The sequence below is a fragment of the Triturus cristatus genome, chromosome 6, assembly GCF_964204655.1.
Source record: "Triturus cristatus chromosome 6, aTriCri1.1, whole genome shotgun sequence".
Lineage (NCBI taxonomy): Eukaryota > Metazoa > Chordata > Amphibia > Caudata > Salamandridae > Triturus > Triturus cristatus.
In genome coordinates, this window is record NC_140589.1 from 449,789,408 (window position 1) to 449,815,370 (window position 25,963).

General features: G+C 46.0%; 1 protein-coding gene across 15 annotated transcripts in view; it reads right to left on the reverse strand.

The window, feature by feature from the left end:
• DST (dystonin) overlaps nt 1-25,963 on the reverse strand; it is a 1,436,897-nt gene that overhangs the window by 336,131 nt on the left and 1,074,803 nt on the right. The gene's annotated exons all lie outside the window — the stretch shown is intronic.

Below are 25,963 nucleotides of genomic sequence, written 5' to 3' on the forward strand. Positions count from 1 at the left end.
CTCCTAAATCCTAAACGACTTACACATGTTTTACCCTCATTAACTGCCATCGGAGCAGTCTGCCTACCTGACTCTCAGCTCCAAGGGCCAGGCAGGCACAACGTCGGCATTGTTGACCCAGAAAGGCAGCCGCCCCCCTCTGTATAATTACAGCCCTGCATCGACCATTTCCGGTGCTCGGTCACACAACATTGGAGTATTTCAGCCTCGCACAGACGTCTCATTCATCGGTGTTGGTGCAAAGTACTGAGCGCGTGTGGCGCAAAGACCCACACAGTGTGAACATGTGCCTGAGAATGCTCTAAGATTTGACTGCATGTGTCAGAGTGTAACTATCCAGTAAAATTCAGGAAATGTAATATAAAAAACCGAGCAACAGCCTCATTCACAACACCCTTTGATCTGCACAATTCAGATTAGCCAGCTTGCCTGTGATAGACAGACCGTTTCTTAGGGTTTAAGTATTAATCTGCCTTGGTGGCATGAATACGTTTTTATGTGTTTTTTGAGCTCCCTTAAGTTGAACTCTAATCAAGGGGTTATATCCCCTTGCCAATACCTTTCAATATGTTTACAATTGCATTTGGCATTTTTTAATTTTGGCTGATTTACGAGACTGTGATCTCTTATATTTTTTGGGGAGGACAATATCAAGGGCATTCCCAACCCACTGATTATATGCCAACATATGCACTCTGCTGACACCGCAACTGATAAATGCACACAGTGGGATACATACGCCAAAAAAGAGACTTGTCTCAGCTGTGGCCACGAGCGGCCTAGCACCCCAGGCCCATTGCCGTCGCCATTCTGTGGCTGTGGGGCTGGCAGCTGATCAGAAAAACATAAAAAGAAAGCGATCAGACCACACCTGTGGACTTATAGACCCAAGAGAGGCCAAATTCATAGGAGCAAAAATTACATTGGGTATATGACCCTCCCTGTGGGTAGATCCCACCACTAGCTGTTCAAGTCCTATAGCATCTAACACGTTAATCAAGTCCATCACCTGGCTGTTGGTTGCTGTATCCACCCAATAGTTAAACTTAACTACCATTACAAGAGTAGAGTGGGAGAGCAACAATGGAAATTCAAAGAAGTCTCAGTAAACCCTGAATCGAAGCCCAGAGGGCGGGGACACACCATGCCTACCAGTTTATGAGCCATTTCATTGCAATGAGAAGCCTAGAAGCTCTGCCATAGGGATTTTTTCCAATTCAAGCACCTGTAGATTCCAGCCGGCTTTGAAGAGAATTGCTAGAGTGCTTCCCCTGCTATCCACATGAGGAAGACGAATGGCTCTGTAGCCATCCGGAGAGGCATTTCCCAATTCAAAATTTGAATTGCTCGTAGTTCAAGAATAGGTGATAAACAAGGCATCAACTTTTTGGTTTGAGAGGAGGTCATGGATGTCCTCTGCGTGTTTAACAAGGGATAAAGCACTGAATAAAGCATATCTTAGTTTGAGAATTTCTGTTATTATTATTATTAGCAACTTGTAATGCGCACAGCTACCCTGAAGGGTTTCCCGGCGCAGGGCGGTTGCAGATTTGCTGTTCCACAAAGAAGGTTCAGAATAGCCAAGTTTTCAGCATCCTATGGAAGGTGAGAAATGATTTACAGTTCCTCAAGTCATCTGGTAGAGAGTTCCAGAGCTTAGGACCCAGATAGGCGAAGGAGTGGCCCTTCATCCGTGTTAAGCGAAACCTGGGGACACCGAATAGGGCCTGGTGGAGGATCTTAGTGGCCAAGTGGGCAGATAAGGAGAATATTTCCTTTATGTAGTGTGGTCCAAGGCCAAATTTGGCCTTGAACATATAGCGCAGTGCTTTGAATTCAATGTGTTAGCCACCTTAAGCCAATGAAGTTCTTTAAGCAAATGAGAAACAACAACATATCTGGGTCAGTGGTCAAGCAGTCTAGCAGCGGCATTCTGAACAATTTGTAGGCGCTGTATAGATGACGTATCAGCACCTAAATACAGCACATTGCCGTGGTCCAGGAGAGAAATAACCAATGCCTGAATAACTTTGTATTTTTACTGATAGAGGTTTTAGTGAAGTCCCCTCTATGCTGTTGTTGAGCCCTGGGAGGGTCCTATAGAGCCATAGGCCGAATAGTTGCAAAATCAATGTTTGTCTCAGTACTCTCTGATTTGAAGTAATGTGCCCCTAAATTTCTAACTAATTCCCTAGCAAACATTTTATGTGTGTGGCATTAAACAGTCTCTGGTTGATGGCTAACAGAACTGGAAGCCCGGCTGACACTGTGTACTGATGTACGGCTGCGCAGCAGTCACCCTTAAGTAGGTGAGATCATTGCCATACATGGCAACACTAGAGCGCTAACCAAAATGGTGTCTAGCAAGGTGTTCCTTGTGATGTAGGAAAGATAATTTCAGGCTGATCAGGACTCCTATGTTTGTCTGAGGAGGAATATAAGTACTCGGCAAAGGCAGAAAAGTGCCAATCAGATGCAGCAATGTAGCAACTAAGGAGAATTTGTATCCAGCATCTCAAAGTGTAGAACAATACAACGATAAAAATACTGAAGTGCAAATGCGTGCAATTTCATTTCAAAAAGAACTTTAAAAATTATATAAAATGGCAGAAGAGACCTATGACAGCAGCAGTTAATTTAGCAGCACAGTGGTTAGCAGTGCGTTAACTATAAAGCACGGCAACGGAGTACCCAGAAAATTAAAATTCCCTCCACTTTGACCACACCTCAATGGCACAGAGTGAGCAAAACAAGGAGTTCTGACTGCCCCTACAACTTATTGTGGAGGGGGATAAGAGTTGAGGGGTAGAACCCTCCTAAGCAGTGCTTTAAATGGGAAAAAATAAGTGCTGGTACTCATTAAAATAGAAGTGTGGCAAGTGGGCGGGGCTAGGGGCGGGGCGAAGGGTAAGATATGTTCATACCTAATGACTTATGTACCAGTTGCAGCACGTCATAACACAAGAGAAATGCGTTTATGGAAATAAAACAGATTAACAGATTACACGTAATTACATGCTCCTCGGAAGCAGTGCGGAATCTGCCCTGCACTGGAAGAGAAACCTAAACTGCGCCTGCCCTGCTGTGGATCAGGGTACCGGTACTCTCCCTGGCTACAGAGAAGTGCCGGTACTGACAGCAAAAAAATCCGGAAGTGCCGGTACTCAGTACCGGCCCATTTAAAGCACTGCTCCTACGAACTCTTTTTATACACTTTTTATTCTTTCCTCTTTAAATTCCTTCCTGCTCTTTTTCACGGCTATAACTTTTTGTGCCCCTTCCCATCTCCTTTCTTTACATTTTTATTAATTTCTCTTTCCCTTCTCCATCACTGTTGCCCCAATGCTAGACTGTGACTCCCTTCATGGCATTCTGGTGAAATGCTATTTATGAGCTTCCTTGTAAATAACAGACAGAAGTGGCCCCAAAAAGTAGTAATTATTTATTCAATGTGGCAGACCCGCTGTAGCTGCTTAAGTGGTGTGTTGCCTGCGCCACTGCAGATCGGCAACTACCCAATGGCTCAAATGACTCCATAAGTAGGGAGACATGAGTTTAAAAGACAACAACCGGGACATTTAGCAAACATAGAAGAAGGACTACCATTTTACATCAGCCAAGGGGAGCTTAATGACTTTAAATGACAGTGCTTATAGATGAACACGGACAATGAGGCACTATGGGACTAAATTAAATGCAACTTTTAAACCTAGCTTCATGTTTGATAACTAAATTAATTTCTGATAAGAGCTGCTAACTCGTCCTGCCTTGGAATATAAAAATTGCCTCCCTCTATTTTCAGTCCACCTATTGTGAAAACTGGGATGTGTGCTAAATGTGATGAAATCTACTGGGACAGCTGGTGAATAACCGGGACTGACCCGCCAAATCCAGGACACCAGATCTCCTTATCCATAAGCCCATACTGGCTTGAGGTGAGTGAGCCAACAACTTAACAAGGAGAGCTGAGCCAGGTGTCTGGTTTGTCTCTAAGAGTCTGTGCATGAGCCAAGCCATGAAAATATTTGGCATGTAAATCGCGCAGCACACATAGGTAAAAATATGATAATGTCTGCAAAATTCAGAAAAGTGTATTCCTTTAACATGTGCATGCGTTATCATGATCAGATTATATCATTACAATGAGAAGCTTGTATTAAAAGTGATAGTTTTAAAACATTAACTTAGAAATATTCATACAGCAAAATTGCCATTAGTGAACCAAAAGGCAATTTGGTTGTCATGTGCTCACTATAAATATTTGGCCTACAGTCTTAATATAGGAGACCAGCATTTAAACACAGGAGACGTTTTTGTACAGAGAGCATCCTGAATCAGGTATTTGAAGGTGCTGTCATATGTGGTAATGAAGAAAAAGGAGGCTCGAGGAAGCAACATTTTCACCTAGGATCCTACAATTCGAACAAGAGCCTGAATTGATTTTTTGTTTTCTGGTTTCCCATTGTGCACTTCAGTAATTAAATGTGAATTTCTTTCTCCCTCCTGTTTTACTTCAAAGTTTGATGCTCTATCTTTAATTCTTGGTGCTTCAGGCTGCAGCGTGGGTGTCAGGCAAAAGCCAAATATAAGCTTGGCTCATTTTGGGTTGGAGTGCTGAAAAGACCTCGCGGTGAGCTAGAGTCAGGCATCACGCGGGAGCTTGGCTCGAGACTTCACTGGATCGCCCACCTTTAATAGTATCCTCGCAAGTAGCCTATACGTTTACTAATTAAATAATTGCATACATACACATTTAATTCAATTACCCTGGCGGGAAGGCTTGCTTCGTCTTAGGTCATTGTCCCTTCCTCGGTTTCACAGTACAGGAGACCTCCGCTTTTCTCTTTTTTTGCAAAGGAAAACTCAGGGTTGATTATTTTTTTAACAACATGTAAGAAAACTGTTTTTGTAAAAATAAAAAAAAAAGCCTGAGAACGTTGTTCTCAACAGATCCGGCCCAGTTCGAACTTTGTTCAAAGGAAACTGGGCTTTACACTTCACTGAAGTTGCATTCAGAGCCACATTTGCGAAGTACATTGCACATACACTGGCATAAGTCCTTTGAATCACACTCACACCTTGAACCTTTGCGGGAGGTTGAATAACTACCCACTGTTGCCCAGGGGCGGCTACTCTGCTATGGCGGAGGCCTCCGCTATAGCGGAGGAGCGTGGCCCCACTGCTTTTAAGCAGTGAGAAACGAAAAATGACAAAAACTTGAAATTATTGTCATTTTATGTTTCCTGTCCTGCTGCTTTGCGGCTGGCTGGTGGGCAGGGCTCCTCGGCTCTCCGAGCAGGGCAGAGGCGGAGTGGTTTGCCCACTGTTTGTGTGCAATGACTGTTTGGTCGGCCCTCGCCTGCATGGAGAACTCCCCTGTTCTCCATGCAGACTGCATTTTAGCCTGCATGGAGAACATGCCCATCCCTCCAGCCCCTGGCACTCATACCAATCACAATGCTGCCATTGCAGTGTTGTGATTGGCTCAGGGGAGGAAGCCTGGGTGCCTGCTTCCTGTTCCTGTCTAAGGCAGGAGAGCAGGAGCACAGAAGAATCGGGACCCGGCCTTGAGGTAAGTTTTTTAGTTTTTTTGTTTCCGATCCCCTCTGCCGCGCGACAAAGGGCCCCCCCCCCCACCATCGTCGCATCCGCCCCCACCACCAACAAGCCATGCCGGCCGCGACTGCTGTTGCCTCTTGCCGTGAAAACAGAGTGATCACTGACACCAAGACAACAGTTCCACACTGACTATGTAGATTTAATTTTACACCGTAAGGGTTTCTTGCTTTCAGCAGATGGTTAAGTCACTAATGAAATAAGCTGACTTCAGGATAACTAATCTGTTGTGAAATGTGTTTCCAGTATGCAGAACACCCTCTACTTAGATCAAGATATTCAAGATTAGTTTGTATCAGGAACCAGACTTTGAACAGTCTACCGTCGTATTGCTTTACTGAGTACTTCTATTTGCTTTTGCTTTGAGCTGCACTTTGATCTTGCATAGGCATATGCAGGTAAGTCAGCGAAAAAAGTATGAAAACACAAGGGTGTGATTTGAGAGTGGCAGCATAGTTATCTTCTGCTATACCGAGCAGAATGGCTAGTTTTGCCGCTTGGTGTATTGCAAACAAGATAAAATGTCATGAGGTGGAGTAGTGCTGCCCTTGGGGGGAACCGTCAAGAGATACTGTTCGCAACACCCTGGCAATACCCGCACCTCAAAGATGGTCCTGGAAGACGGTGGGCTGATTCAGTCCATCTGGCTGAAAGTCCAAAGGCAAATCGTATTTGCTTGACAAAGGAGGTCAATAAGATTAGCTGAAACACTGTGGAAGTTCAATCTATGTAATTAACAGCTCTTTAAAAAATATGAAATTTCTTCTGCATTTAAGCAAATCATATTGATCGCAATGCAAGTGTTTCAGATTAACTGAACTCCTAAATCCCACTTGACTTCCTCAATTAACTTTTGGACCATTTCCCTGCGAATTGCATTGATAGTCACGACATATGGTTAACTGCACCATAAGAAGCATGACACCACCTTAACAAGCAGCTTCTAAGATTGTGGACTTCCAGCCTATTACTGGTGTTGTGGGGGTGGGGCATTGAGGGCTCAGTTATAATGAAAGTAAGGTTCAAACAATTCTGACTACAAAGTGACTTTTTCAAGTGTAATTAAAGATGCCGATGTCCGGATTGTTCACAAACACAATTGAGTATGATGTATTTGTGCATTAAAAACTCAAAGTCAAAACAAGCTTTATTCGGTATATAAAAAAAATATCCATAAAAGCATTCTACATAATAAAACATTTCTTCATTTTACGTTCCCCTTTTTCCCCCTCATAAGAAGATTTATTAAAAAAAAGGATACATATTTCATTTTTGATGTATAAACACCATATTAGTCAGTAACATTTCATGGGGTACATAGAATTACAAAGATCTTGAAAAGGTACTTGAAATAAAACCCAAACATTTGATCAACTAATCAGTCTCATAGACTAGTGATTCCAAATATGAGAGCATTTTCCTTCGCTTGATTGCTAATTGAATGAAGGAAATTGCCGCATTACACATCGTAACATGATCTAATTTACATATAAAACAAAAAGCGGTTTTATAGGAGTACAACTTATTGGAAATAAAAAGTGGGTGCAGAATTGATTTCCTAAGATCCCTGTAAAAGTTACAAAACAGTATAAAGTGCAATGTCTTTGGGCAGATTTACCATCACAAGGGCACATTGGAAGGTTTGCACTCCAGTTGCCCATCTTAGGAAATGCTATCGGAAAATGCAATGTTCGTAGCCTTAGTCTAGTCAGATAAAATCTGTGTTGGGTATTCCTAATAAATATAAGATAGGGTTGGGTGCCAAATGAAAAGGGATCTTCACAGTATAATCTGACAATAGATTTAGTACATAACCCTGCTTCCCTTTTTATCTTCCTAGACCCGAGGAGACTCTTTTTAAGCTCCCCCTTACTAAAATTCTCAATAATCAATGGGTCTTTAAAAACAGGATTCGCGTTACACTCAATCAGAAGATCATGGACGTATTTTAACCATGGTATCTTCTTCGAGTAATTAAGACTAAGACAATCATATATTATTTCCTTGGTAAAATGGGTTTCTTCCTTCGTCCAAATACGATGCCACAAATTAATAGTGGATACGCTAATCAAATCACTTAAAAAGGGAACATCTGTTCCTCTATGGACAATATAAGTAGCAGTGGGATTAGGGACTGATAACACCCTACGCAAAAATGTATTTTCCATTATTTGCAATATAGAGGTATCTGCCATTCCCCAGAGGGCACCACCATAGCATACCCCAGATACACATTTACTCCCATAAAGTTTTAAAATCTCTCTCACAGGCGTATTACCTATTTTTTGTGAGAATCTAAAAATAGCCTCACTTGTCCTTAAAAATTTCAACTTGCTTAGATTAATATGTGCATTCCAAGTACCTTTACAATTAAAAAGCAATCCTAAATAAGAAAAGGTTGAAGTCCTCTCAATGGGTACACCTTTTATGAAGTGGGTACTACTTTTAATTTTACATTTCCCGCAGGTCATGACAAGGGTTTTAGATAGAATAATTGCTAGGTCTTTATCAGTCATAAACTCGGTAAAATTATCAATCAAAATCTGAAGACCATTTGCAGTCCTGGAAATCAGGACTGCATCATCTGTATATAATAAAATAGGCATTACGCGCTTACCTACAATAGGGGCATCAGCTTTAAAAACTTGCAGAAAAAAGTCAACTCCATTAATATATAGTGAAAATAAAAGTGGTGCGAGAACGCAACCTTGTCTAATCCCTCGAGTAAGTAAAGTGCGCTGTGCATTCCCCTGTTGGTCCGTATCGTATCTTTGATGTTAAATGGACATAAATTTGAGACAAGAGACTAATGATATTAGTTGGAGCACCCATCCCTTCCAGCGTTTGCCATAACATAGTATGGTTTACTAAATCGAACGCACTGGAAAGATCAACGAAGCAAAGGTGGAGAGAACCGTCCTTTGCACGTGTGTATTTTCCTATGAGTAGCTCCAAATTTATACATTGTTCAACCGTTCCGATTCCCTCTCTGAAACAATATTGTGTTTCAGTTAATATGTTCCCCTCCTTCACCGAACACTCCAAACTAGCAAGTAAAATTCTGCCCATAAGTTTGAATGTGGAGTCAAGGAGGGAAATTGGTCGATAACATTTAGCACTAGCTCTAGTGCCCTTTTTAAAAATTGGGATGATCACACTTTCAGCCCATGTTGCGGGCAACGCCCCATTAGTAACAGCATTTAAAAAATTTAATAAAATGGGGTACCAGAAATCAATGTTATATTTAAAAATGTCTATCGGCACCCCGTCAGGGCCTGCCGCCTTCCCACTTGCACTATCGTGTAGGGCAGTTCTAATCTCATCTTTAGTAATTATATCAATCTTGCCGAAAGTTAGCAAGATTACGTTACCTTCCTTATCCTTATTATTGCAACATTTTGTGGGGTTAAAAATTCCCTCAAAGTACATCAACCAGTCCTCTGGAGACACCACAGTATCAATCCCTACCGAATAATCATCTTTAAAAAGGGGTTGATCTATGGGTTTCCAGAAGAGAGTAGAATTTTTAGTTTCGGCTGCCTGGACCAGGTTTTCCCAAGCCATCTCTCCTATCTCTATTTTCCTGGCCTGTAAAGCTTGTTTGTAACATTTTCTAAGGTTTCTGATCTTTTCACCATTTCTAGGTTTAACTTTCAGTTCATCCTTCAAGGCTCTATTCAATTTCGAGCATTCCTGATTAAACCATTGTGGGCAGAAAACCTTATTATTCCTTTGTTTCGTATTTATTAATCTCAGTGTTTTAGCTATACCCATTGTAATATTATTAAAAGCAATAACAACGTCGACATTATCAGAAGATTCATCTAAACAGATTTTAATGTTGCGTCGCTATTTTCAATCAAATTTTCCATAAAAAGGACGGGATTAACGCCAGACCACTAAATAGAAGTCCCATTTTCGCCTTGGGCTCTTATATCTACTGCTAAAGGGCATTGTTTTTCCATAAAATATAAACTCGATTTTAATGTTAACAATATAGGGTGGTGATCGCTAAAATGGCTATGTACAATAGTACAATCATTCACAAAGCACCTACTATTCCTAGATATCAGAAAGATATCAGAAAGTGATCAATACATGATGAAGATCTGGCCCCCTCATAAGTATATAGGTCAGTAACCCCATCATTGTCACCCAACTTCATTGCTTCCAGCCCATATTTATACATCACATAATTAAGTGATTCGCCATAAGGGGTGTGTAAAAAGTGGGTAATTTGATCCCCTGATGTGGCCACATTGATCCATTGACGACACCTTACATAATTCTATGTTAAAATCTCCACCCCATATCAATATATAACCATCCTCCAGCCTATTCAAAAAGATATCAAGTTCCTCCTCAAGTATGGTTATTATGCCTGCTCTAGTGTTGTTAAAAATATTGTTGTAGAGGTTAACTACTACAATGTTTTGCTTTACTTTTACACTAAGTAATAGAAACTGGATATATTGTGAATTGGTAAAACTTTTCTTTAGAGTTAGAGAGGGGGTTATGGAGAGTAATATGGCCAAGCCTCCACTCGCTCTTCCAGCCTTAGATGGAATTGCTTTAGAAAAAAAGGTTTTAAAATCATTTACATGGAAAGGTTCTATAAACCAGGTTTCTTGGATTAAAATTAAATTACGGTTTTGTATGTTATTTAACTATACGGGTTCAGATAATTTATTTTTGACCCCTGCTACGTTCCATGAAAGGAATTGTAACAATCCTAATGATTGACGATCATTAAAAACTCATTAACAAGATCCCCTCTTAGTTAATATATCTAGACGGTTTGTCCCGCATGAGTCCTGCAGGACCGAAAATTAAAAAAGAGGGCCCTCTGATTGGCTATTTTTCCTCATGGGGCATTTCGATACTACAGATTGACCCAGTCCTGTGGGGCCACTCGATCGACTGTCTGGTCGAGACTGTGAAGAAAATATTGTTGCTGCCAATACCCCCATATCCTGAAAAAATATTCAAAATAAGTGATAAGGTGGCACGGTAGGGACACCCTGACCCTGGGGATTTGTGGGGATGGGGCACATGCAATATGTCTGTGGGACCCAGCATGACCCTCCGGTGAAGTACAGCAGGAGTACTGTTGGAGCAGCTGTCCCGACCATCCCACTCTCGAACGTACCCTGGATTCTTGAATGAGGTACACCCACAATTTCCTTCACTGGTTCTCCTCCTACCTATCTAACTGACTCCAGTTTGTTCATCTGGGTCCCTCTAGGTCCCAAAAGATTCTTATCGCTTGTGGAGGTCACCAAAATTCAATACTGCCTAATGTTACCTTAAACTTGGTCCTCTACTCACAGATAACATCAGGATTTACTAATATGCTGATGATACACAACTCTGCTGGAAAGTCCACCCTGCTTCAGACATCGAACATCCCAAACATTTCTTACACATCATATAGACCTGGATGTGCAGCACCCACCTGAAGCTAAGGCCAACCATGACAGTATTCCTGTTATTTGCCAAGAACAACAAACAAGAAACAAGTCAAACCTGGCTCAATGACATGAATTTTGACAGCTTCGAACTCCAACTTTCACTGTATGCAGGGTCACTTGAATTCACCATGGAAACCAACCCTACCCTCAAACTACAGTTTGCCAAAAACCACAAAGATGGCCTGGTACCAGCTCTCTCTTGTAAAGAAAGTCAAACCATTTGTTTCAGTCAACGACTTTGGAACTGCTGTTCACATTTCAATGGAGGTTAAGTGGAGTGGAGGCTTGACATTCTCCACACTCGCACCCCTTTAAGGCATCCTATGTGTCGCATCTGATTTCATCCAGGCCCTGAAGGAATATGATCACAACACCCTCATCCTGATGGTGGTCCATTGGCTCCCCGTTCCTTCTAGCAGCATCTTCAAAATCAGCTGCATCCTTTACAAAGTCATCATGACCAGCACATTGCATTAACTTTCCACACCCCAGCTATCACTCCTATCACTCGCAGACTTTAAGTTTGTCTTTGACCATATACAGCCCTCTGCAGCCTTTTGGCTAGGTTCACACTAAAGAAATATCATATGTAGACTTACATACATTTTGCTGCCATTCTTTCTGAATCACACTATATGGTTAGCATGTAATGCAGCTGGTATAAAATGATAAAGGCATTAACGAGATTTCAGCCTGTAAGTTTACAGCTACAGTTAATGGGCTCTTACCAAAGGTAACATATCCATCTGAGCTATCAGCTCCTCAATATCAATCATCACTTTAATCAATAATCTAAAATAAGCAGGAACAATAGAGTTTGGCTACAATATTTTCCCTTCTTTGGTGTGATCAAAACAATATAGTACATATTCTTCTGTGTCATATGTAAGCAACAGTGTATAGTGATTAAGAGCAGAGGATTGAGTCAAGTGACTTCCTCACTGTGGAAGCTCTTCCACATTCTGCCCTTCCTGCTAGATCTGCATTCTGAGGCTATGGTTTGTAACATGAAGACCTCTAAACATATTTAGTCAAATGCTCTATACTAGGGGCAAATGTACTAACGCCACAAACTCCAAAAACGACTACAAAGCAGAGCAGCACCTGCCATTGCATCTGTTTTCCTTCACTGCTGTCTCCATTGGCAGTCTACTTTGGTGTTGTCTACTTCACTGTTGAAATTAAACTGCTCTTCTTGGTCCATAAATGCCATTGTGGCCTTCGCGCATGCAGTGTGCTCTCCTGCATGATTCACAGTCACCTGAGTGGGCCTCTGTCTGCAGTGAATCAGAAACAGACAGTGGACTGCTTTAAGTGCAGAGGAGCATGTGGCGTTTCAGGTGAAGACACATGCACTGCCATTCTTTTAGTTATGTTAAAACTGCACTTTCCTTACTAAACATGCAACCCCTATCCTTTCGATTTATCTAATGGTTTAACCAGATTCCCTCAGGTATGTTTCCTGATGCCAGCACCTGGGGGTGATCACATTCAGAGATGGCACTGTAGAATACAAATGTACTCTTATTTCTGATGAACTTTATTTTTAGGTCGACGCCTACCAGACAGCATAGCTGTCTGGTTTACTAAAGACATCTTGGGGAAATTCGGAAAGCTTCCCTGGGAATGCATTCCACTCATTGCTTACCATTGGCTTTGTGAATTTGCTTGCTTCCTATTTGTTGGCTTTAGTTATTTTAGGCTGTCCAGCTTGAGGTTGACCCTTCCGTGGAGCAAAGCTTGTTTACAGGGGCCCCTCGTATTCTTCCACCAGAGCTCTTTTCTGTAAACAGGTCTTTAAATCTTGTTCTTATCTTGTCACATTTGCTGTGCACTCAGAGGTGTAGGTAAAATGTCAGGCTCTGTCTTCTGAAGGAGCTTGGTGATTTACATTTCTTTCTCTGACTTCAAAGTGAGAAGAATTATGTGACAATCATACTGACTACTGGGGGGTGTGCTAAAGAAAGGCTGTCCAATGCTATTTTATTCTAGCACATAACAAAATGTACATGTCTGTAAAATAACTGTGCATATATTTAAAAATATATCCAAATTAGAAAAGCACAAATGAAACACAGTTTTGAGTAATTCTGAATTGCAGTGGAAACAAATATTTAAATACGATCAAAACAAATCAATTCACTAGGTGACAACATTTCCCACATCATTTGTGCGCTGTATAGTTTTATCAGTAAAACTGAATGTCTGTGCAAATGTAATTTCAATTGAAAATGTGCTGTCTGTGATGACAATGCGCTACCACACCATGCATACTCCACTTTACACCACTGCACACCACTGCACTCTACTCTGCACCACTCGACTCTATGCCACTGCACTCTATGCCTCTCTACTCTACACCACTCTACTCTATGACAATGCAGTATATGCCACTCTACTCCACTGCACTCTTTGCCACTGCACTCTACACCACTACAATCTACACCACTCTACTCTATGCTACTCGACTGTGCAACAGTGCATTCTGTGCCACTGCACTATATGCCACTCTAATCTACACCCTCCACACTATGACACTCTACTCTACTCTCCACCACTGAACTCTACACCACTCTACTCTGCATGACTCTACTCTACCCTACTGCACTCTACACCAAAGCACTGTACGCTATCACACCCTATGCCACACTAATCTGCTCTGCACCGCTGCATCCTATGCCACTGCACTCAATGCCACTCTACTCTGCCACTGCACTCTACCCTGCACCACTCCACACCACTTCACTCCACTCTGAAACAATCTACTCTGCTCCACTGCATTCTATGACACTGCCCTCTATGCCTCCCTACATCACTCTGCTCCATTGCACTCTACGTCACAGCAATCTATGCTGCGCCACTCCGTTCTATGCAACTCTGCACCATTTCACTCTATGCCACTGCACTGAATGCCAATGAAGTCTGCCACTCTACTCGAAATCAATTTAATCTATGTCACTGCACTCTACACCAATCTACTTTGCACCACTGCACTTTACACCACCATACTCTAGCCTGCAATAATCTATGCCATTACTCTACACTGTTGCACTGTACACCATTGAACTCTGCGCCACTCTATTCTACTCTGGGACACTGTACTCTATGCCACTACGGTCTACATGACTCCACTCTACGACACTGTACTCGGCAACACTGCCCTCTCCACCACTAAACTCTACACCACTCTACTCTACTTGACTCTATGCCAATGCACTGTACGCCACTACATTCTATGCTACTCTGCATCACTCCACTCTGCCCCATTCCACTCTAGGCCACTCTACTCTAAACTACTCTAATCTACCCTGTACCACTGCATACTATGACTGCACTCTATGCCACTCTACTCTGGCACTCCACTCTATGCCACTCTACTCTACATCACTGTACTCTGCCCTACACCACTCCACTCTTCCCTGCTCCACTCCACTCTATGCTACTTCCTTCTACTTTGAAAGCATCTACTCTGTGCCACGGCAGTCTACAACACTGCACCCTATGTCATCCTACTCCACACTGTACCACTCCAATCTACGCCACTGCAATCTATGATGATCCACAACACTCCACTCTACTCTGCACCACTCGTATCTATGCCACTGCACTCTACACCACTCTACTCTAAACTATTGCATTATATGCCACTTTACTCTCCACCACTCCACTCTACGCCAATGCATTCCATGCCATTTTGCTCAAAACTAAAGTACTCTACACCAATCTAATCTACACTACTGCACTCTATGCCACTCTATTCCACTCTGCATCACTGTACTTGACACTACTGCTCTCTACGGCACTCTACTCTATGCCACTGCACTCTACACTAATGCACTGTACGCCACCCTACTCTACATCACTGCACCCTCCAACACTGCCCGCTCTGCCACTGAACTCTATGCCACTCTACTCTGCACCGCTGTACTCTATGTCATTGCACTCTACTCTGCACCACTCTACTGCACTCTACACATGGCACTCTTTGCCACTACACTCTACGCCAATCTACTCTACACCATTGCACTCTACCCTATAGCACTGCCCTCTACCCTGCACCACTCCACTCTACTCTGCACCATTCCACACCAAAACAATCTACGCTACACCATTGCACTCTACTCCACACCACTCCACTCTACACCATTCCACTCCACACTACGCCACTGCAATCTAACCTGCGCGACTCCTCTCTATGCCACCCTACTCTATGCCTCTGCATCCTTCCGCCACTCTACTCTACATCACTGCACTCTGTAACTGCACTCTATGACAGTGCACTCAAAACCACATTACTAAAAACCAATGCACTCTATACCAATCTACTATGCACCACTGCACTCTACAGCACTATAATCTACTCTGTAACACTCTACGCCACTCCACTCTAGGCCACTTCACTCTACAACACTACACTGCACTCCACTATACTCCACTTTGGCACACTACTCCATTACACTCTACTCCACTCTATGTCCACCTACTCCATGCCCCTGCACTCTAAGATGTTCCCCTCTGGCATTTTACTTTACGTCACTCTGCTATGCCACTGCACTCCGGCACTTCACTCCACTCTATGCTACTTTACAACACGTTATGCCACTCTATGCATCTCCACTCTATGCTCCTCCACTCTATGCCCCTCCACTCTACTCCACTCCACTACTCTACACCAGTCCATGCCACTCCACTCTACGACTCTCTATGCCTCACCACAACATTCTACTCTACTCTATGCCATTTCACTCTACTACACTACACCACTCTATGCCACTCCACTCTACGACAATCTTCTCAGCTCAGTGCCACTCTAAGAAACTCCCTCTACATCACTCCACATTACTTTACTCTACTCTATGCCACTCCACTCTGCTCTACGCCCCTCCACGACACTCTGTGCCACTCTACTCAAACACACCACAACATTATGTTCCTTTCTATTCCACTCTACTACACTACACCACTCTATGCCACTCCACTTTACGACACTCTACATCACTCTATGCTACTCTACGACACTCTCCTCCACTCTACACCACTCTACGTTACTTTACTCCATCTATACACTTCACCCTGCTCTACACCACTCCACTCTGACACTTTATGTAACTCTGACACTCCACTCCGCTCCGCTCAGCTCTATGATACTCTCCTCCACCCTATGTCCTTCCACTCTACTCTCTCCATGACACTCCACTGCACTCCACGCCACTCCACTCGATGACACGCCACTTTACTCCATGCCACTCTCCTTTATGCCACTAACTTTTATCCATGCTGAACAGTATCCACGCTGGCGTATAACATGATTAAAACACCTTGGCATAGCCAATAGCTCTTGCATAGGTTATTAAATTGTGCTATAACATCAGTTAATACACTTCTCCAACAGTAGGCAACTATGTGGAAATTTAGCCTGCAAACTGAACATTATCTGCGCCATCTTGCCTCTCCCCAGCGCCACGCACAGCGAATGCACGGCCGCCATTTTAGGCACCCCACTCTCTCCCCGCTCACTCTCGACCGCCAGCGCTTTCCCCTGGCGCTGCGAGCATCCCCCGCGCGCCGGCCACCCCCGCTCTCTCATACAGGCCATAAACCCTCTCCTTCTGCGCGACCCTGCTACGGAACCACATCCGACCGACATCCCATACATGGTCATGCCTCTCCTTTGATAACCCCCTTCCTCTGCGCCCCATTGTCCGAACTGGTCCCAGGCCATCACCTAGCCCTGCGGATGCAGTTTATTGCCCCTACTGTAAGGGAAACACCCCGCATCAAAGGGATTACAGTAGATCAAAGCCCCTACCCCCTGAGACCCGGCCGGTTGCACACACCCCCGGGAATTAGCGGAATTCCCTGCTGCGCGATAGCCATCTCCCACTGCGGGTAGGGTGGGAACCTCTACTGTAACTATGTGTGGGATCGGATCTGAGCCGGGGCTTCAGGGGATGTTCTTTCAGGCATCAAGAGAATCTCAAGAATGTACTATATGCAATAAAGCAATAAACCGGTGTATAAGAGACCAGGTCTCAGAGATGCGGTTAGAGCACCTCGTGACGATACCTTGCTGTCTGATCTGATGTGTTCTGCTCCGACGGAATAAAACTTTGTTTCCTGCCTTCCAGTCTCCGGCGCCTGCCTCTTTTATTGGTAAATTATCGAGTGGTATGAGAGGCGATTACCGCCGGGCAAATACTTGAAAGGTTATCGACTGAAACTGCCGCTACCATTTAACAATTGGCGTCCCAAACGTGGGGCCCATCAGCGACACGTGGATCCAGTGGGAGAGGTCCCGACGACAGAGTGAACGACTGCAACGATCGGGAGAGCTCCTGCCCAATAGACCCTCGTCTGGCAGCCGATCATCCGAACTTCACTGGTTCCGAGCAGACCTCTCTCGAGTGATCTACGGTCCTGACTGGGAACCATCAGGAGTGCCGCGGCAAATACGGAGAGTAGAGGACGATCGGGCGCTGGAGGCGGAAGACGAGAAACTGTCCACGCGGTCCGGGTAAGGTCGTGATACACGACAAAATGCGAAATAATTGATTGATTGTTTAAAGCTTTGGAAATACTAGTATTGCTCATTGATTGTGCTCATTGATTGTTCTCTTTGAGATATTCGCTGTCTACAAACGGGGAGGAGTAGAAATACTCTCTCTCTCTCCCTTTGCAGATAGTGAAGGGTAGGTAACGCAGACTTTTGTCCCCGTTGAAACCCGTCGTGCCTATCTTTATCTCCCCATTGATTGATTGTCCGAACATTGATTGTTTTGGAGAATAGTGCTTTTTGAGATATTCTCTGTTTGCAAATAACGTAGAATAGGAATATTCTGTCTAGTCTTTGCAAATAGTGAAGGGTAGGTAATGCTGACTTTTGTCCCCGTTGAAACCCGTCATGCCTATCTTTATCTCCCATTGATTGATTGATTGATTGATTGTCCGAACACTAGTTGTTCGATATTGGTTCTTTGGAGGTATTCTCTGCTTACAAATAACGAAGAATAGAGATATTCTGTCTAGTCTTTGCAAGTAGTGAAAAGATAGGTAGTGCTGACTTTTGTCCCCGTTGAAACCCGTCATGCCTATCTTCTCCCCACTGATTGGTAGTTGGTTCTGCCCGGACCGCTTATTAGAGGTGAACCACCCGGCTCCACTGGAAGGCACCCCTAATAAGGACATGTTCACTAAATATGGACTAGTCGCCGTAGCTTATAGCAAGCTGTGGCATAAATATACCAAGAAGGACCCCGAAAGTCAGTGGCCACTGATGGGATCCTTCGACGACCATAAGATAGAAGCGCTAGAAATAGCTCTGCGTAGCAATAAGACGACGCCTACTATGCTTGACAGTATCGGCATGTGGCGCAAAGAAGCAACGCAACGGAAAAAGAGGGAAGAAGTAAAAGCAGAAAAGGAATTACGAAAGGCAGCTCACCTTGCCGCTAGAAAGTTAGAAGAAGACATAAAGGAGAGAAGGGAAACTAAACTAAGACAGGAGCCCGAAACCTCAGGCCAGTATGCTGTTAGGACCCCTTCTTTGCTCTACCCTGAGTTGTCCTCCAAGCAGCGAACGAATGATGAATTACTGTTAGGTCCCCCGATCATTTACATGCCCCCTCCATATGCACCCTCCCAGTCAGTAGTGCAACACCTACAACCCCCGAACACGAGCGAAAGCAGTACAGGGGCCTCGGTCCTCACGGCCTCCGCGCCGGCTGAGCCTCTTGTACTGAACCCAATGTCGGTTACAACGCTAGATGACCATGAGATGGGAAAGAAAGAGTCCACCAGAATGAATCGATTAACAAAGGATGAACGAGCAGGAATTGATAAGATAGTAGGGACACTGGTGGAGCGAAAAGAAAGTGAGGAGTATATAACAGACGTGTATAACTCGTATGCCGACAGCCGCAGACGACACTTCGACGTACGGCTCTGTTATCACGCCCTGAATGCATATGAGGAAAGATACCACGATAAAGGTCCCGAAGGCTTAGCAGCCCTATATAGGAAGGTAGACATCGGAGAGGAAAGAGAGGGCGACGTTACGAACCTCTTCACTCGTACACTCGAGGTCTACCGACACCTTAAAGAACATGGACAGACCACCAGAGCAGAAACCCCCATAGCGACTAAGCCCCAGGAAGGGAGGGCTGATGCCATGATGCCCATTAAAGAAGCTGCCTCCTACTGGGTCCCCCCACGAGGTCTGGGAACACATGACGACATCAACCACCAAGATGCGAAGGGAAGGGTTGTATATAACTGGGTCTACCAGCCGTGGGACCGGCAAGACATTTTGACCTTTAGAAAAACTCTACCCGACTTAAGAAAGAACCCGACTGCCTTCTACACTGAACTGGGTACAGCCTTAGGTTCTACGATTATGACTTTAGCAGATATCGACTTGTTCTTTGGGCTATGTCTGCCGGCTGATGTGTGGAAACAAATCCGGAAAGTTGACCACGCTGAGCCGTTCGGATATACCTGGGTACAACTCGATACCATAGATAAGCAGCGAGAACCAGGACAGAAACCCCCAAAAGCCATATTAGAGCTCCCAGACAAGATTGTACTAAAACTGAAGACTCTAATCCCAGAAAGAAAGGTAGACTGGTCGATAGTAACGGCTTGCCGCCAGAAACCCCAGGAGGATGTGTCTGAATACTTCTCCCGATTCGAGACTGTGTTTTCCGATTACAGTGGCCAAGACATGACCACCGCAACCGGACATCACCTCTTTGTCCAGAATTATGTGAAGGGTCTGACACAAGAAATTTCCCAGAAACTACAGACCAGCGAGAGTAGCTGGGCAGCCTCCAAACCCGCAGCGATTCTCCAGATGGCCCAATACTACGAAAATCAGAAAAACGAGAACGATAGGGCATCAGAGAAGAAGAAAAAGGAACTGAAGGAGAGGGTAATGATAGCACAGTTGCAAGGGGTGACCATAGGAAGGGAACCCCCGAAAGAGAATTACCACCCAACCGCCCCTAGAAAGCTACCCCCTAGAGACCATACACCTGCACCCTACAACGGACGGAGAGACTTAGATGGGAATTAATGTGCGTTCTGTAGAGGGTTCGGACACTGGAAATCCCAGTGCCCGGTCCTTCTGGAACTAAACAAAAATAGGGATCCCAGAGACACAGCATATGACCCCAGAAACAGAGGACAGGGACGAGGGCACACGAACGACGCAACCAACGTCAGGCCAGGCAAACCAAACACCTTTGACCGCCCCCGACAAAAACCAGTGTCAGCAGTCCGACTATGAAAGCACCCATGACTTCGCATAGGACCGCCAGGGGCAAGGGAGGGATCCAGTCGAACTCCGTGTTGACCAGCAAGGCCCTTACGTCACTGCTAAGGTCTTGGGCACAAAATCCCCATTCCTGGTAGACACTGGGGCGACACGTAGTGCGTTATCCAAACGACTGATCCCTAGGGCACCCTTGTCTGGCTCACATGTAACCTCAATAGGCTTCGATGGAACGCCCTCCACTAACCCCTTATCAGCACCAATCTCCTTTGACTTAGAAGATAACACCACTGACACGACCTTTCTGCTCTCCTCCAACACCCCCGATGCTATTATGGGACTTGATTTGCTAAAACATTTTCGAGCTACCATCAGATGCTCCCCAGACGGAGTTCGAGTCATCCTACACGATAACCCAGATCTGTCCAGACCCTGTCACACACGGCGTATGCTCTCTATAACCGATGCTGACATGTCCCTACTCGACACATTACCTTCACATCTATGGGCTAAAACCGACTCAGATGTAGGGCGCATGGTGATCGACCCGGTACACATAACCGTCCGACCGGACGCAGTGCTCCGAAAGCTTCCACAGTATCGGATATCACCCGAAGGCGAGAAGGCATTGGTGGAAATCATCGAGTCCCTAGTCGAGGCAGGAGTGGTAGAAGAAGTAGTGAGTAATGTTTGCAACAGCCCTATCCTACCCATTGTAAAGAAGCAAGTGCGGTCCCTAGTGGGCCTCACCTCCTTTTGTCGACAGTGGTTGCCAAATTTCAGTCTTATCGTAAAACCTCTGCTTTCCCTGCTGGCTAAAGATACCCCCTTCCCCCTCCTCTGGACACCCGAATGCCAATCCTCCTTCAAAGAATTACGAGACGCCCTCTGCTCGGCCCCAGTCCTAGGAACCCCAGACTACACTAAACCTTTCTCCCTCTACACCCACGAAAGGGAGGGATGTGCGTTGTCTGTCCTAACCCAGTCCATAGGCCCTAAGCAACGCCCTTGTGCCTACTTCTCTGCCACTCTTGACCCCGTAGCCAGAGCTTTGCCCGCCTGCCTTCGAGCAGTAGCCGCCGCTGCTGTCTCTATCCGGCAAAGTGAGGGGATCGTGCTCTCGAACCCCCTCACAGTATTGGTACCCCATGCTGTTGATACCCTCCTGAACCAAACCAAGACTCAACACCTGACTAGCGCACGACTGACTGGTTATGAACTGACTCTGCTTGCACCCCACATCACATTGAAACGATGCACCACTCTGAATCCAGCTACTCTACTACCTCTCCCTGACGCTGACCCCAATGCATCCCCTATACATGATTGCGTGACCCTCACCGACGAACAAACCAAGAGTAGGGTTGACCTCCGGGATACTGCCTTCCCGGACCCTGACGGAGAACTGTGGGTGGATGGCTCATGCATCAAGCTCCCCGATGGCACCACCTCAGCTGCCTATGCAGTCACCACAGCTCGAACAGTTGTTGAGACAGCCCGCATCACACAGCGATCCGCACAGGCGGCGGAACTAATTGCCCTCACACGAGCCTGCATCCTGGCAGCAGGGACAACCGCAAACATTTACACAGACAGTCAGTATGCCTTTGGGGTAGTTCACCACTTTGGGCTCTTATGGAAAGAGAGGGGATTCTTGACTTCTCATGGCACACCCATCCTGCATGGAGATCTAGTCTCTGCCCTGACCGAAGCAGTCCTCCTCCCCACACGGTTAGCTGTGATCAAATGCCAGGCACACAAGAAGGTGACAGACATTATAGGACAGGGAAATGCACTAGCTGACATTACTGCCCGAACCACAGCCGAGAACAGGTCCACGACCCGCATGTACGTGACCAGGTCACAAACTGAGAAATGGAAGGATGCTAGGGAAACGATTAGGGATATCCAACTAGCCAGCACACCACACGAATTAACTGAATGGGCCCGGGTGGGGTTGAAGGACGATGACGGTTGTTGGCGAACTAAAGACTCGAACAAGTGGTTGCTACCCGACTCATACTTGATCCCCATGCTGACCATGGCACACTCCCCCGCACACATAGGGTCTGCCCCCATGATCGAACTCATCTCCAAAGTCTGGCACAACGACAGAATACCAGACTCAGCCAAACGTCTGGTCCAACATTGCCTAGTATGCCTCCAACACAACCCTGGGAAAGGAACTGCTGTACCCCGGGGAGGGTTTGGGGTCCCCAATCACCCCTTTGAAGTCCTACAAATGGACTATGTCCAGCTAGAAAGGTGCCAAGGTTTAAAGTATGTACTTGTCGTTGTGTGTGCCTTCAGCAAGTGGGTGGAAGCCTACCCAACCCATGACAACACCGCTATGACTACCGCAAAAGTACTACTGAAGGAATTCTTCCCCCGATACGGCCTTTGTCGAATTTTGTGGAGCGACAACGGCCCCCACTTCGTAGCCGAAGTTATCCAACTCATCTTAAAAGGGTTGGGTATAAAACAGAAATTCCATGCGGTCTTCCACCCCCAATCTGCAGGCCTGGTTGAGCGACACAATGCCACATTGAAGCTTAAGATAGCAAAAATAGTCGCCACCACAGGACTAAGATGGCCAGACGCTCTCCCACTAGCATTGCTATCAATGCGTTCCACCCCCACCAAACACCACTTAACCCCCTACGAGGTCGTCTTTGGGCGGCCCATGAACCTTTGGACTGCACCAAAACCAACATCTATCCACGACGTCCCGGACGTCCTCATGTCTGACTATTTGTATAACCTAACTAAGACGTTGTCTGTTATCCATCAGCAGGTGCTGCACGCCATTCCCGATGTTTCCAGGGGCCCCGGGCACGACATCCAACCCGGTGACTTCGTCTAAGTGCGTAACTTCCAGCGCACCAAGAGTCTGGAGCCCCGGTGGACGGGCCCCCTGCAAGTCCTGATCACCACCCGAACAGCTCTTCGAGTGGAGGGGAAACGCAATTAGCTGCATGCACACCACTGCAAGAAGGTATCACCGACCCTGACAACCACGGACAACATCACCGCCCAAGAGGAACTTCTGGACAAAGACCGACCATCCCTGAGCCGCTGCCCGGATACAGAGACACTTGAATTGATTGAATATCCAGATCCCACTGTGCCATCCAAAGAAGGGTATAACTTGCGACGAAAGGAGAGAACTTCGGCTAAGCAGACCACAGGCTAAGTGGAAATCTCAGAACGGTAGCCTAGTCACCTCAAAGGCCACCAGGAGAGAAACTAAAACAAAGTCTGTGGTTCTGCCCGCTACCGAGTCTCTTGAAGGTGATGGAAGCGCCCGACATGAAGATGATGGAAGCAACCGGACGTCCGAAGATCCACTACAAAAACCCAAAGACTGACCGAATGCACAGCTTTAAGACAATAGCACTTTTCATTTCCCTTCTCTTTTGCCTTCTCCTCGTGGTCACCTTCTGGATCATGGAGGAGAGCACACCCGCTCATAAGACATTGCTGACCACCGTTCAACCTACCACCACGAAAGAACACCATCTGATCTCACTTTCACCCCAACTCCGAGAAAGGCGTAAGGAGTTCTGGAATAACTCTTTTGTGCAGTTGCTCCACCAACACAATCTTGCCACCAACGCCACTAACTGCTGGATCTGTGGATTGCTGCCCCATGCCACTGGGCACTCAATCCCTTTCATCCCTTCACCTTTTTCTGTCCATGGTTCCTGCCTCGCCTGGCTGATCCTCCTGCAGGAGAGCTACAAGGACAATGCCACTTCCGGCAGAACCATGTCACACTTCTACCATGGGTTCTGGCTGAACAAAACTGGTAGAACCTCCGCCCTCTTCTGCCCTCTGAGATCGAACACTTCCTTTCACATGGACATCCCCGCCAAAGAACGAGTTGAAATGCAAGTGTTCAACAATCCAGCCAGACCCACCTTCTCTTACCTCCGAAAACGGACAGCCGCCACCCTAACAGTGGCCCTGTCCGTCATCAACATCACTGGATCTGTATGCCTCGAAGGCCTGGGGGCACAGCTGGTGGGCCACAGCTCCTGCCTCATCACCCGAACATTGGACTCAGTTGACCCACCCTCCTTTGTTGCCTCCCCGAATATGTACTTCGTCTGTGGTACTAAGGCCTACACCTGGCTCCCGAAAGGTTGTGGAGGCACCTGCTACATCGCCTTCGTCCTTCCCCCGACATATGTGGCTCCAGCAAACCATCACCGACAGAAACGTGCCAAAGACATTGTACAAGCCGACTCCACCGGAGCACAGTTCATGGACGCAGTAAAGGGTCTTGTTCCGCTCTGGGGTCCGATGGCAAACAGCCGTGCCATCCGCCACTTAACCCAGGCAGTCGAAACAGCAATGAACATTACAGCTGGCACCCTCGCCAACAACACCGCTGAGCTTCAGGCCGTCCGCCTGGTGGCTCTTCAGAACCGCCTTGTTCTAGATGTGGTTCTGGCTGATCGTGGAGGAGCATGCCGCATCATTGGGTCCAGCTGTTGTACCTACGTACCAGATAACTCACCCTCAGTCTACAAAGCAATTGAACACCTCCACAGACTGTCCACAGAGGTCCATCAAGAGCAAGAAGAATGGTCGCTGGGGAGTTGGTTTTGGGACACTATTAAAAGTTGGGGATGGAGGCTGTTTTCATTTATCCTAATACCGATTGTGATACTATGTGGATGTTGTTTGGGGATTCAGTGTCTGCCACCTTTATGTTCACTTTTTATGAACTGCATCTGCCCTAAGACTTTGAACTTTGAAACAGAGCGGATGAAAGCCCTCTATGAGGTGGAAGTCCGCAGTATTATGGGGATAAATCCGAACTAGACAAGCTGGCGAGATATGTTAAAAGGGAGGACTGTGGAAATTTAGCCTGCAAACTGAACATTATCTGCGCCATCTTGCCTCTCCCCAGCGCCACGCACAGCGAATGCACGGCCGCCATTTTAGGCACCCCACTCTCTCCCCACTCACTCTCGACCGCCAGCGCTTTCCCCTGGCGCTGCGAGCATCCCCCGCGCGCCGGCCACCCCCGCTCTCTCATACAGGCCATAAACCCTCTCCTTCTGCGCGACCCTGCTACGGAACCACATCCGACCGACATCCCATACATGGTCATGCCTCTCCTTTGATAACCCCCTTCCTCTGCGCCCCATTGTCCGAACTGGTCCCAGGCCATCACCTAGCCCTGCGGATGCAGTTTATTGCCCCTACTGTAAGGGAAACACCCCGCATCAAAGGGATTACAGTAGATCAAAGCCCCTACCCCCTGAGACCCGGCCGGTTGCACACACCCCCGGGAATTAGCGGAATTCCCTGCTGCGCGATAGCCATCTCCCACTGCGGGTAGGGTGGGAACCTCTACTGTAACTATGTGTGGGATCGGATCTGAGCCGGGGCTTCAGGGGATGTTCTTTCAGGCATCAAGAGAATCTCAAGAATGTACTATATGTAATAAAGCAATAAACCGGTGTATAAGAGACCAGGTCTCAGAGATGCGGTTAGAGCACCTCGTGACGATACCTTGCTGTCTGATCTGATGTGTTCTGCTCCGACGGAATAAAACTTTGTTTCCTGCCTTCCAGTCTCCGGCGCCCGCCTCTTT